This window comes from Mustela nigripes, chromosome 3 (genome assembly GCF_022355385.1).
Source record: "Mustela nigripes isolate SB6536 chromosome 3, MUSNIG.SB6536, whole genome shotgun sequence".
Lineage (NCBI taxonomy): Eukaryota > Metazoa > Chordata > Mammalia > Carnivora > Mustelidae > Mustela > Mustela nigripes.
Genome location: NC_081559.1, coordinates 178,681,765 through 178,695,026, shown reverse-complemented (window position 1 = coordinate 178,695,026; position 13,262 = coordinate 178,681,765). Strand labels below are relative to the sequence as shown.

At 46.2% G+C, this 13,262-nt stretch overlaps 1 protein-coding gene across 2 annotated transcripts in view; it reads left to right on the top strand.

Annotated features, from left to right (window-relative positions):
• Positions 1–13,262, top strand: part of SNTB1 (syntrophin beta 1) — a 228,020-nt gene that overhangs the window by 202,165 nt on the left and 12,593 nt on the right. The window lies entirely within an intron of this gene.

Below are 13,262 nucleotides of genomic sequence, written 5' to 3'. Positions count from 1 at the left end.
ATTCAATTCAATTTTGCAAAACATGACCAATTTAAGACCCTTCCCTGGAGATGTGGCTCAGTAGGCGAGGTTCAGGAGCAAGTGTTCTCCGAAAGCATCAGGCAAATAGCCGCATTTAACCGACCCTCCACCCCTTGCCCTCTCAGGTGTAGGTTTTATTCCTGTTTCACAGATAAGTAAACTGACGAGCTAAGAGGCTAAGTCATAAGCTAGTAAGAGATAGACGTAAGATTCGGAACGCACCTTTTTTTTTTTTTTTAAAGATGTTATTTATTGGACACAGAGAAAGCGAGTGAGAGAAAGAGAGCAGGAGGGACAGAGGGAGAAGCACGTTCCCCGCTGAGCGCGTTCACGATCCCCTAGGGCCCTGGGATCAGGAGCTGAGGGCAGATGCTTAACCCACTGAGCCACCGAGGCGCCCCAAACTGAGCAAACTTTTTTTAACCACTGTTCCCTGCAGCCTCCCAAAAGAGCACGTTCTTATTCCCTGGAGTTTTAGTGGCTCTTTGAAGTAGCTGAGGAGAGCTATGTAGATCTTTCCTCCACCCTCCTGACAACTGTGTCATGCACAAGGTAGCCACCCAGATCACACGACAGAGTGAGGACAGGGCTGTAGATGCCATCGGAGACCTGGGCTGTGACCAGTTCTCAGCATGGGCACGAGCACCACCTGGGAGCTCGTTAGGGGTGCAGATGTCCCCCCACCCCAGCCGGGGCTCTAGACCAGTGGATTCAGGCACTGGAGGCGGGGCCCAGCCTCGCTGCGAGTCGAGGCCCCCCCAGGTGTTTCCGGCCCAGGCTCCATTTCGAGAGCCTCCGGTCGGAAGACCCTGAGCAGGGACGTGGATCTTCCTTCCCTGCGGTCCTGCAGAAGCACCGTCTCGCCCCTCGTAGTGTCGACCGCCGATGCATGCGTTCAGAGGCTGTCCTGGATCCAGTGCTCGCCGAGTCATCGGAAGCTCCTCAAATGTGCCGTTTGCTCGCCCTGCTTTTTCACTTGACATAATCCTGTAGGAATTTTCCACTGATATTTTGTACTCTGCCGTAGCTTTCTTTGACACCCTGCCTCGCGTTCCATTGCACGGATGCTCCCGGGTACAGATTCTGGAAACTTCGAGCATGGCTCCAAATCCCAGCTACGTACCAGCTGCGGAAACTTGGGCAAATTTTGTAATCTCTTACTGCCCCATGTCCCTCATCTGTGACGGGCATAATATCTGTACCTACCTTGGTAGGGTGTTAGAAGGTTACATTAGATAACGTAAAGGCATAAGGTAATGCTTGTTGCGTGCTAAGTGCTAAATAAATTTAGTTATTATTACTCTTGCTTTTAAACCCTTTCTCTATTTTGGGGAGTTAACAGTACAATGGCCACATTTGAAAAACAACTTCATCACACTAAAAACTTGGGAGCAACTGAAATGCACAGATTATCATTGGAGCACTTTGGAAGAAACCTTTTAAAGCCCATCCTAGCAATCAATCAGTCAGTCAGTCAGCAAGCAAGCAAACAGAAAGCCTGGAAAAACAGCTCCTTAAAAAGTAAAAACGGCAACTTAACTTGCTGGTGGGGAGGAGAGGTCACAGTATTGGGTTTGACAGCCCGGGCTTCACGTTCCAGGCTCGCCCGGTCAAGCCCCAGAGTTTACAGGCTGTGTGACCGTGAGCAAATCCTGTCGCCCCTCGGATCCTGCTTCCTCCCCTGAAAACTAGGATCAGAACCCCTACTGCAGTGATCAGGAAAATGACGGAATTGATGACTGCGTCTGAAGCAACTGGTAATTCTTTTCTCACAGTCCCGGAGGCGAAGGAGGCTAAGACCACAGCGCCGGCATGGTTGGTTTCCGGAGCGAGCCCTCTCCTCGGGACATAGGTGGCTGCCCCCTTGCTGTGTGCCTCTGTGACTTCTTTGCCCTGGAGCTGGGCCACACCCTTACGACCTCATTTAACCTTCATGATCACCTTGTCGGCCCTGTCTTGAAACATAGACGCACCGAGGGTTAGGGCCTCAACCTACGAGCCGACGGGGTGACAGCGGGAAAGGATTCAGTCCACAGCCATGACAGGAGAACCGCCTTATTTAGCATCACGGGGCCCAGCAGTGATGGGCAACCTCCAGTCCCCTTCCCTCCCCCTTAGCAGGGCTGGGCAGCCTCGTTCAGAAGGTCAGACATGGTCTTTCCTCTTGTACAAGAACCGGCAGGGCCAGAGCCAGAAGGAAACAGGGTTCTTCGAAAATCGAGTTATTCCCTCAGACAGTTCATAGTTGATTTGTTTAGTTTGTTTGGGTTTTTTTGTTTGTTTGTTTTGTTTTTTTTTTGGTAGTCCCAGGCACATCTAATTTATATTTTTCTGGAAGAGAGAAAATTTGATTGTGTTTCATAAGAGGGGCACTAGCCTTGCTCGTGATGTGTTCTTGGTGTCCACACCTATGTGGAGAAGTTTCCAAGCCGTCACCTCTCCTGCCGGAAAACAGGGATGGCACCTGTGTGCCTCAGTAGCTCAATTATTGGTAACAATGCGCTTGGGAAGTCTTCAAACACTAATTTTAGCTGTTCTCATCCCTCAGTTTTTATGAGTCCTTGGGAAAACATTTTTTTGCTTAGCCAAAGCTGCTTTGATGTTGCTGAACATTTAAAAAAAAAAAGGTACTCTTGCCCATATGGAGGAAGCTTATTGTTTTTGTCACCGTCAGAATTGGCGAGTGAGCTAGGCCTACAGAGAATAAGGATTAAGGTCGCAGTGCTTCTGAAATGCTAGAGGAGATGCAACCAGAAATTCTGCCACACCCGGTCCCGGTGGCCCACAGAGAACTTGCGGGGGTGGGGGGCGGTGGTGGGGATGCTGCTCTGTGCCTGGTTCTCCCACCTGGGGGCCCCAGAGAAGGCTGGGGTCGCTGGGGACCAGAGTGGATGAATGTGCCCTTCTCTGCTCTGACTCCACGGGGAGCCAAAGACGCTGGCCTTTCCTTTCGCTTAACCAGGCTGGGTTATCTTCGGTGCCTCAGGAACTAACCCTTTTCTGAGTGCTAAAAGTAGTTTCTGCCTCAGGCCAGCCTAGAAATTTCAGGAATGCTTTCTTTACACCAGGGGAAGTTGGGCCAGTTGTGTGGGTCAGACATTAAATTACAATCAGCTTGTGGTTTTCACGCTAAACCTGGGAGGCCTCTTCTGTTAGGGAGGGAAGGTGGACAAGCGTACACCATGGGCACTCCCTAGGGTAGCATGCCCGTGGGTCCACACTCTGTCACACTGAGAAGTGCAGAGGCCGCCTTTACATCTGCCCATCCCGTTGGCCCCGGGATCCTGGGGTTCACACTAGCTGCCGGCCTCCTGTCTTGCCTCCTATTAATCCAGCAGCTTCTTCGAGTTGGGTGAGTGAGGAGTGGGGGAGATAAGTAGAGAGGTGAGTAGGGAGACTGGAACTCCTCACCCCCGCTGCTCCGGAAAGCCAGCTCTGAATGATGCTTGTAACAACACGGCCGGCCTGTTGATGGCTTCTTCCTTGGAGCAGGGATGTCCGGTTCAATTTAAGAAATGTTTAAGAGTCTCCTGTGAGGGGCCAGCATTGTACCAAGTGCCGATGGTAAGGGGATTTAAAAGAGTGCTGAATATGAGAGCTAAAAGCCAAGAGTTATAAAAGTTCATTGTTCAGGTTATCCGCTCGTGGTTTCATTTTCCCAGTAAAAGAGAACAGATTTTAATTGTCATTCTCTTCCATGGAGTTCTTGAAGGGCTTTCTATAATACATATTCAGTACTCATGGTGATATTCGTTGAGGTAATTAAAACATGGATGGGATAAGGGAATATGGAAGAGATAACCAGAAAACTCAAAGAATATATTTAAAAATTAAAGTTCTAAGATCGCAGGATACCTGGGTGGCTCCGTTGGTTAAGCATCTGCTTTTCAGCTCAGGTCATGGTCCCAGGGTCCTGGGATCAAGTCCCGCATCAGGCTCCTTGCTCAGCAGGAAGTCTGCTTCTCCCTCTCCCTCTGTCTGCTGCTCCCCCTGCTTCTTCCTCTCCTTCCACCTGCTGCTCCCCCCCCCAAAAAAGGTTCTAAGATTGCTAAATGATAAAAAAAAAAGCTATTAACTTAAAATGATAAAAAGACCATGGACGGTCACGATGTGAGATGACCCATCAGATGGTAACCCTTGTTCATTTCTAGACATAGCACGTGTGTGGGTGTGGAGGTGAATTAAATCTGTGGGTGACCTGAAGAGCTCATTATTGTCTCTCACTGTAATTTCCTTTCTGCATATAGTTGACAAGCTGGAGTGTGGCCCCTCTTCCTGGTATCGTGGGCTTTTTAGTGACTCTCCCCTCACCTGCCTAGACACCCTCTTGATTGCTGGGTCCCACTGGGGTGGCCAACGGATAGAAGTATTCAAGAGTACCTGAACCATTTACGAGATCGGACCAGTTGTTTTCCTTTCTTTCTTTCTTTCTTTTTGTGTGTGTGTGTGTGTGTGGCTTGCATTGTGACATCTGCCGGGAGATGCTAATTACAGCAATTAAGTAAAATGAGAATGTAATATTGCTTAGCAACCCAGTTACCTAATATGTAATTTCACTAATTTGGCGGAATCTGTGTGCTGCAACTGTTTTTGTTTTAATTAAGGATATTAATAATAATGTTTTTGTATGGAACATTTTATGCAACACTCTCTAACACCCATCCAGAATTAGATTAGTGCATGAGCATCCTTTGTGAGACAGGTTTTTTTTGTTTCTGTTTTTCTCAAAACCAGTCAGGCAGAGGGATATATCTGAAGAGGCAGAAACCGTGTGCAGTCTAGTACCTCAGTTATTGGTAGAGATGCATTTTGCCTGGCCTTCTGTGGGAATGAGAGGATTTCCTACTGCCAAGTTCCCACAAGTCTCAGACAAAGAATTTGACCAGTGAATGGGTTTATCCCACAGCCACACTGAGCCATGTAGAATCCTCCTTGGGAGCCACTTTGGGCCATTGCAGTAATTTAGAAACATTTCACCCCTTTTTTTTTTTTTAATGTGGGTGAGGGACCCATTTATATTTAAATGTAGGTGGCTTGGATCCAGTTAACCATGAATGTGAAATCTTAAGGACTTGTTTGTTTTTGTTTTTGTTTTTGACAAAATGGTCACCTTCTACTCCGAGACCAAAAAAGAAGAAAAGAAGATAACTCTGACTCCCTAAACAACCAAGTCACTGCTGAAAACACTAGTTGCTAAAGGTAGATTGGAAGGAAGGAATAGGAAATGAATGTTAGGCTAATCCCATAAAACATCACATCCCAGTTACCTTTCTAGATCCCTTTCGCCAGGATTGAATTAATCTGGAAACGAGCATATCGTGGATCAAAATCCAAGTCTTTGGATCCAGCATCAGCTACTGTTTCACGTGGATGGAAGACCCAGGGTGGGAGAGAAGTCAGGGTATCTCATGGCAGCCCTTAATCACAGACTTCTTGGAAAAGAGTCCACCTTGTATTCTGGCTACTCATTTCGCAAATATTTACTGAGTGTTTGCCACGGACCTGGAATTGTTTTGGGTTGTACACGTACAGCACGGAACAACCCAATAAAAATCGCTTCCCTGATCAAGCTAATGGTAACAGTTGCTTCACCTGTGTATTCTGTTCCAGGTGCTGTTCCATGCAGTGTTCACATAACTCATTTCATCCTTAGCAACAACACAATGAGGTAGGCATACAGCTATCCCCAGTTTGCATTCGAGGAATCCAAGGCATGGAGGGTGTAGGTAACTTGCCAAGGTCCCCCCGGTTGGCAGAGAGCCGGGTTGGGCTCTCTGACTCTGCTCTGTCCCCTCACATCCAAGTCTTCATTCTCCTGCCCCACTCATGTTATATGGGCCTTTCAGTGGTTCAGTAACTCATATACCCAGATAATAGGAAATGTAGAGTCTTGCTGGAGTCTGTGGCTTTGGTTTCAACCATGGGAACGTGTGTTTGAATTCGATAACCAGGGAACAAAGCATGTCCTTGGGCTTCTCACGCAGGTTCCGATAAAACTTAGAAACTGGGTGTGAATTGCGACTTGAAAGCCTGTCCCGGGCTGCCTGCCCGTGTCTTCTTCCAACTGAGTAAGAAAGTTATCTTCTCTGGGGAGAGAGCATTTTCTTGGTTGCTGTTGCTTTGTCCCTGCCACAGATAAGAGACACATGGTCGTATTTTTAAACTACACAAATAGCTTAAAATGTAAAATAATTGAAACATAAATAATAGCTATTTCAGAGTCTCCCTTGAGACTGCAGATCAGAAAAAAATCTTTGGGAAGAATCTTGAGAGGAACGTCAAAAGGCTGTTCCCGGCAGAATGGAACAAATTCTGGCAGACGCCCTGCCTTTCTAAATGGGCACCTGATGACTTTAAAAAATCTTAATGTCCGCCTGACCTTCACCTGCTATTTAGTGTCCAGAATCCAGCTACAGTGATGTGTTCCCCAGTATGGCCTGCAAACGAAGACCCCATGAGGGGGGCATTTTCGCTGCCCCGTGTTTCATAGCATTTCAGAATAGGTCGGTGTGTGTGTGTGTGTGTGTTTTCCTTTCCAAAATTGAACTCACATTTTTATTTTGTATTTTTAAGATTTTATTTATTTGAGAGAGAACACCCATGAGCAGAGGCAGAGGCAGACTTCCCTCCCTCCTGAGCAGGGAGCCCGAGGCGGGCCTCGAGTCCAGGATCCTGGGATCATGACCTGGGCTGGAGGAAGAGGCTTAACGGGCTGAGCCACCCAGGTGCCCCTGAACTCATCACATATTTAGAACGTTTTTGAAAACTTGTATTCGTGGAGTTACTCAGCCAACAGAATCAGGGAGAGATGCCGTAAGTCTACTTACTAAAGGCTACTTTAGAGGAATCCATTACTGAATTTGGCCTGGGAATGAGGTCTAAGAATCTACTTTATTCCATGCTCTGAAAATCAGGATATCGTTTTCACTTTTCCAGTCTTGGAACCTCTGACTTGTTCTCCCTGAGTTCCTAATGATCACTGCCCTGCCCCGGCCCGAGTTTCCCGTCTGCAGCGTGTGAGCCCTTACAGTTAGTTCCTTGGTGTATATAAGCCTCCCCGCAAGGACTCGAGTTCATTGGAAGCAGCAGGCAGCTCTTTTCCAAGTGCCGCTCCATTCTCCGCTTCTGTGTCACTTCACTCAGGCTCCCATCTCAAAAGCATTCTTTTCATTAAAGCAGCAAAGCAAGGATCTTCAAGTCCTATATTCCCTCAGGCATCTGTCAATGTCACTGTTAGCCTGGAGAGGCCAGCTGCGTCTCCCTTATCGTCGCACACCACCGACATCTAAACGGAGCGACTCGAGTCATCCTTGCCAACGTCAGGAAACCCTCCCTTGCGTGGAGCCTCCATCTCCCCTCTGCATGACTGTTTCTTTTGAATAGCGGTTTGACTCCCAGTGAAAACAACCTGTCCTTCGCAGTGGACGTGGTGCTTGTGGGTCCTGGTGTTTCTTCATTTGGAACCCAGGTATTGGGTTCTTAAGATCTCAAGGAACTTGGGCAATGTGGCTTCAGCCTCTGTTGATTGGAGGTGCCTGCAAGCCCTGAGTGGTGATGCTCAGGGAACAGTTGGACAATACAGTATCCACTGTTGTACAGCTGGTTATTATTTAATTGGTTGGATTCGGATGCCAATACAAATTCATCTAGCGAAAGATTTCACGGAACATTTATAAATGTCATCAGGCCACTGTTTTCCTCTATATCTTCCTTGTAGCTGCCACTTCTACTCCCATGGCAGCCCACATGACTAAATAGAGGGAAGAGAAAGGATCTTGGTCTTACCTTGTCAGGTGGCCTTGTCTCGTTTCTGCACTGCCATGATTTATAAAACCTCTCTGTTTGGACTTCTCAAGATAGCGTAGCAGTACACGTCCACATCTCTGTGGCTTGTCTCCGGCTTACTACTCTTGACAGAAGCAATTAGTTGGGAGTGATATAAAGAGCAAAGAAATCTATACTTCCAACACCTTGATAGGAATGAAATGACAAATATGTTGACAAATGTAGGGTTCTTCTCTGTCCTTGTGCCAGAATCCACTGCTCTTCATTGTTGGGATGGGACGGCTCTTACTCCAGGTTCAGGTTCACCCTCTGGAGAAAGACCTTCATAGTAATCAGGTTGCCCCACTGAAGAGGAATAATTCTCCACCCGGCCACCTGACCCTGGTTCGTTTCTTCCACTTGACATCTGCCAGAGGCTGTTTCCGACTTTCTTCCATGTTCTAGGAGTGAGACTCCCAAGAACGGGGACAGAACCTGGAGTGACGCGTCTATGAGAATCAGGGGGAAGAGGGCACTTCTCCTCTTGAACTCCGACTCATCTTTTCTACTCACACCATGGCTAGCCTTGGGTTTGCATAGAGTAGGTGCTTTTACTGTTGGCTAGGACGCCATAACAAAATACTACAAAGCAGGTGGCACACACAACAGAAATTTATTTTCTCACAATTCTGGAGACTAGAAGTCCAAGATCAAGGTGCTATCAGGGTTGGTTTCTGGCGAGCGTTTCCTTGCTGTCTTATAGACAGCTGCCTTCTTGCTCTGTCCTCACCTGCCCTTTCCACTGTGTGTGTATGGAGGGAGAAAGATCTCTGGCATCTCTTTCTTTTCTCATAAAAAGCCTCCCTCCTACTGGTTGAGGCCCTGCCCCATCCCTGTGCCTTCACTTAACCTTTATTAGCTCATTATAGGCCCTATTTCCAAATATAGTCAACACTCGGGGTCAGGGCTTCAACCTATGAGTTTTAGGGGGACACAATTCAGTCCATAGCAGTGTCCCATAAATGCAGGTAGGATATATCAGTGGGCGAATGGCAAAATCTTTATTGATTGAATGAATGAATGACTTTGGGACTTTTTTAGTGGTCATTTGAACAGAAAAGTCTTGAACAGAGCAGGAAGCTCTTCTAAGGCCCCCCAAATCCAAAAGTGCCCTGTAACTTCAACTGGCAGGTCTCAGCATCTCTTCTGTCTCATTTGCTGGAGGCCCGTTGGTTTGTGTAAGGGATTAATGAGGTGTAGGTTTCATCCCACGTGGCTCAGTTAGCTTCACGTTGAGATAGGCATTTCCACTGCATGTGTTAAGTCTGAAGAGCTAGACGGGGATCATTTAGATCCACCCTGACATAAGCACATGCAGGAGAACATAGAAGAGCTCATCTGGTATTCCAACCCCGACTTGACACCAGTGTTAAACAAATGACAGACAAAACACGTATGATGCTCGGTGTTGGAACGTATGTATTTTTCAGCGGAGTGGAAATTTTCAGTGGAATGGAAAACTTTATAGAAGAAATGAACTCACCTAGTAAATCGCTCAACGTTTTCATGGATTTATTTCCAAGTTTTTCTTGTACATATTTGAATTGCATACCCAGAGATTTTCCATCGATCTATATACATTTCCCCACACTGGTCATATGTGTTTATAAAATAATTTTCAAGGTCTGTGTAATACTCCACACAGAGGAGTGTACCCATACGCATTGTGTGAATATTGGGTGTAGTTCACCTGATATTTTTTAAAGATTTAGTTATTTATTTGAGGGGGGAATAGGGAGGAGCAGAGGGAGAAGGAGAGAGAAGCCCAGGCTGACTCCGTGCTGAGTGTAGAGCCCGATGCAAGGCTTGATCCCAGGACCTTGATATCCAGACCTGAGTTGAAATCGAGAGTCTGATGCTTAGCCAAATGCGCCACCCAGGTGTGCCTGTAGATCACTCGATTTTAATCTAGAAAAGTATCTTTTTGTTACCAATATGCACGTTAGGTAGCGGAAAAGGAAATTTGCTTTCTCCGATTGTTTACAGACAGCGCTGCACGCTTCATTAACTGGTGCTGGTGTATTCAAAGGAACGCGTTATTCAGATACCAAATCAACTTGTTCTTTGACCGAGAGACTATATAATCCATGCTTGATTAGTGGAAAAATCCATTTCTCCTCTTCTCTTTCATTTTCACTGAGTGAAATTTGGTGATGAGACGAATACTACGGCAGCAGTCTTCCTTCCGACGGCTCTTTCCTCATCATTGCTGCCTGTAACACCCCGAGTTTCCCTGTCAAGGACTCCCTGTGCCCTGTACCCAACAGCTGGATACAGGCCTTTCTCATACCTTGTTTCACTGGGTTAATAATTTCATTCCCTATACCCAGATCTGCCAACAGCAAGTTTTCCAATAAATCGCATTTTTCCAGTTATTGGCTTCAATTTTATAGTCTGCCTGGAGGAAAATTAATATTGGTAGGAAATTCACAAACAAGTGACATTCTCCACGAGGACAGTGTATCTTCTTCTCCCTTCACTTGTGCCTCTGTGTTACATTTCTGCTGGCCCTGGGTTGTGGCAGAGCTGACGTCCCCTCGGTGGAAATTTAGGGGTGGAAAGCGAGAACATGCCAGGCTAGAGAAGGCATAAGGGAACTATTGTTTACGGAATGCTTCTTATGATCACTAAACACTGGATGAAGGGCTTAATGTATTTTATGTTATTGAATCCCAAGCGTGGGGGCAGGAATTGCATTTTTAAAAATAAGGATTCTGAAGGTGGAGGCACGAAGGGTAGGGAAAGGGTTATGGGAGTGATACTTAGTACAAACCGTACGCTAGGTCTGTGCCAAACGTGGACAGTTTACAGTATTATTAATACTGTTATTTCATAGAGTTCGCAAATTATTTCAGTTATTTAAGTAATCTGTACACCCCACGTGGGGCTCGATCTCACCACCCTGAGGTCAAGAGCTGCGTGTTCTTCGGACTGAGCCAGCCAGGCGCCCCCAACTGATACAGATTTTAAGATTTTAAAAAAGGAAGAACTAGGTGTATTTCCTGAAGCAACTAAAACGTAAACACCATTGAGTATAAAAGCACTTCTGAGCAACTCAGAAAACACTGTAAACTCTCAGTTTTTTATACCTGTTCTTAATGATTTTTTACCCGGCCCTCAGTCCCTTTAAAACCTATGGCAGGTTTTTGAGAAATGCTTTACTTCTCCTTTAGTCTCTCCTAGATTTTGGAAACCACGTCAGCACACCATCCCAGATTTTTCTCTCCATGAGATTCGTGGACCTTCTCTTTTATTATTATTTTGTGTTGAGGTGTAATCGATAAAATTTAAAATACATAAAATAATCATTTCATATACATATATAGTGAAATGATTACTGCAGTCAAGTTAATTAATACACCTAGCACCTTACCTAGTTACTTTTGGGGCATGTATGTGTGGGGAGAGGCTTAAGATCTACTCTCTTAGCAAATTTCAAGTATGTAATACAGTATTATCATTAAGTACAGTCATCATGCTGTACATTAGATCCTCAGGACTTACTTCTCTTATAACTAAAAGTTTATAGCCTTTGACCAACATCTCCCTCATTTCTCCCACCTTCCAGCGGCTGGCAGCCACCATTCTGCTCTGTTTCTATGAGCCGGACCTTTTTCAGATTCCACATTTGAATGGTCACACCCAACATTGTCTTTCTCTGTCTGCCTTATTTTGCTTAGCCATAATGCCCTCGAGGCTCATCCATCCTGTTGCAAATGGCAGGATTTCCTTTCTTTTTAAGGCTGACTAGTACATGTCGTGTGTGTGCGCGGGTGAGCATGCTTGGGCACACGTGCCCCTTTTACCCATTTACCCATCAGTGGTCATGTAGGTTGTTTCCGTAACTTTTCTGTATCTTGGATCTTGTGAATAGTGCTGCGGAGAACATGGTGTTGTAGATATGTCTTTCAGATACTGATTTTGCCTCCTTCAGACATAGTCCCAGAGGTGGCATTGGGGGATCTGGTAGTGCTAATTCTAATTTTGTTTTTGCAGAACCTCCATACTGTTTTCCAATCTGGTTGCACCGATTTCCATGCCCACCGGCAGTGTGCAGGGGGTCCCTTTTCTCCCTATTCTTGCCCACATTCGTTGTCTCTTGGATACTTCTCTATCCTCAATGAATTTTGCAACCAAAAAGCTTTTCAGCGAACCTTTTTCTTCAGGTCAGCATTGCCAAACAACCCTCCCACCAATTTGTGGACAAAAGAAAGCTCCTCGGAGTTATACCACAAGCTCGTTGCTAGAAACTCAACAGCACGCAATGTTTTATTTCACCAGTACATTTGCTTTACAATATTTAAGCTTACGAGAGAAAATAAGCTTTTGGGTTTCCTTTGTGCAGTTCTTAATCTGGAGAGAATAAGCCCTTTGCCTAAGAAAGTACCTCTCCCGTGCACCAAGTGAATAGACACCTGGAATTCCTCTAACAAATCATTGTGTTTCTTTCTGTATTAAAAGATAAGGCTGGAAATGCAAATATCCTGGGGAGAGGTAACATTTACTAAATTATACTCGTGCCAGCCTGCAAATTATTGATAGCGGCATTTCTCTCCAAAGGAGGTTGAGATACCAAGGAGCAGGAGAGAGCAGGAGAGACCCAGGGGGCTCAAGGGGACACGTGAGAAGTAGGAGCCGGTGGCTGCTCAGAAGGGTAGCACTTGGAATCTGAGAGTCCTCTTTTCTTCCGTCTGGCCTCTCGGAAAATATCTACTGCGCGAGTCACATTTTATGCTGGGCGTGTTTTAAAGCCAGCGTGAACATCACGCGGTAAAGATCACCCTCGGAATCCCCTGAAATCTCCTATAAAGCACAGTTCTCTTGCTTCTCTTTCTTTTTCTTTTTTTTTTTTTTTAATAAAGGTTTACTTATTTATTTGACAGACAGAGATTACAAGTAGGCAGAGAGGCAGAGAGAGAGGGGGAAGCAGGCTCCCTGCCGAGCAGAGAGCCCGATGCGGGGCTCGATCCCAGGACTCTGGGATCATGACCTGAGCCGAAGGCAGAGGCTTTAACCCACTGAGCCACCCAGGTGCCCCACTTCTCTCCTTTTCTCAGGAAGCCCAGTATCACCAGCTCTTCTTGGACACAGGATCGCTTCGCACAAGGGCACAGATCGCTGCTTCCTCCGAGTCTCCTGCTGGTTTGCTTGTATTTGGACGCTGTGCGCCCATTGGACATGTCCCCAGAAGGACAATGGGCGCAGCCAGATGCTCTAACCACAAGGAACACAGGGGAAGGCCGTCTGATGCAGGAAACAGTGTCACGCTCGCCCTGGGACATACACATGCCCAGGAATGGAACAGAGGAAGGAACTAACACGTTCTTCCAATTGTTCTCTTTTGCGCTTTCTTAATTCTCTTTTTGACAGAGCAAGCATAGTTGAATTTGTCTCGTTAAAAGCATGTCATTCAACAA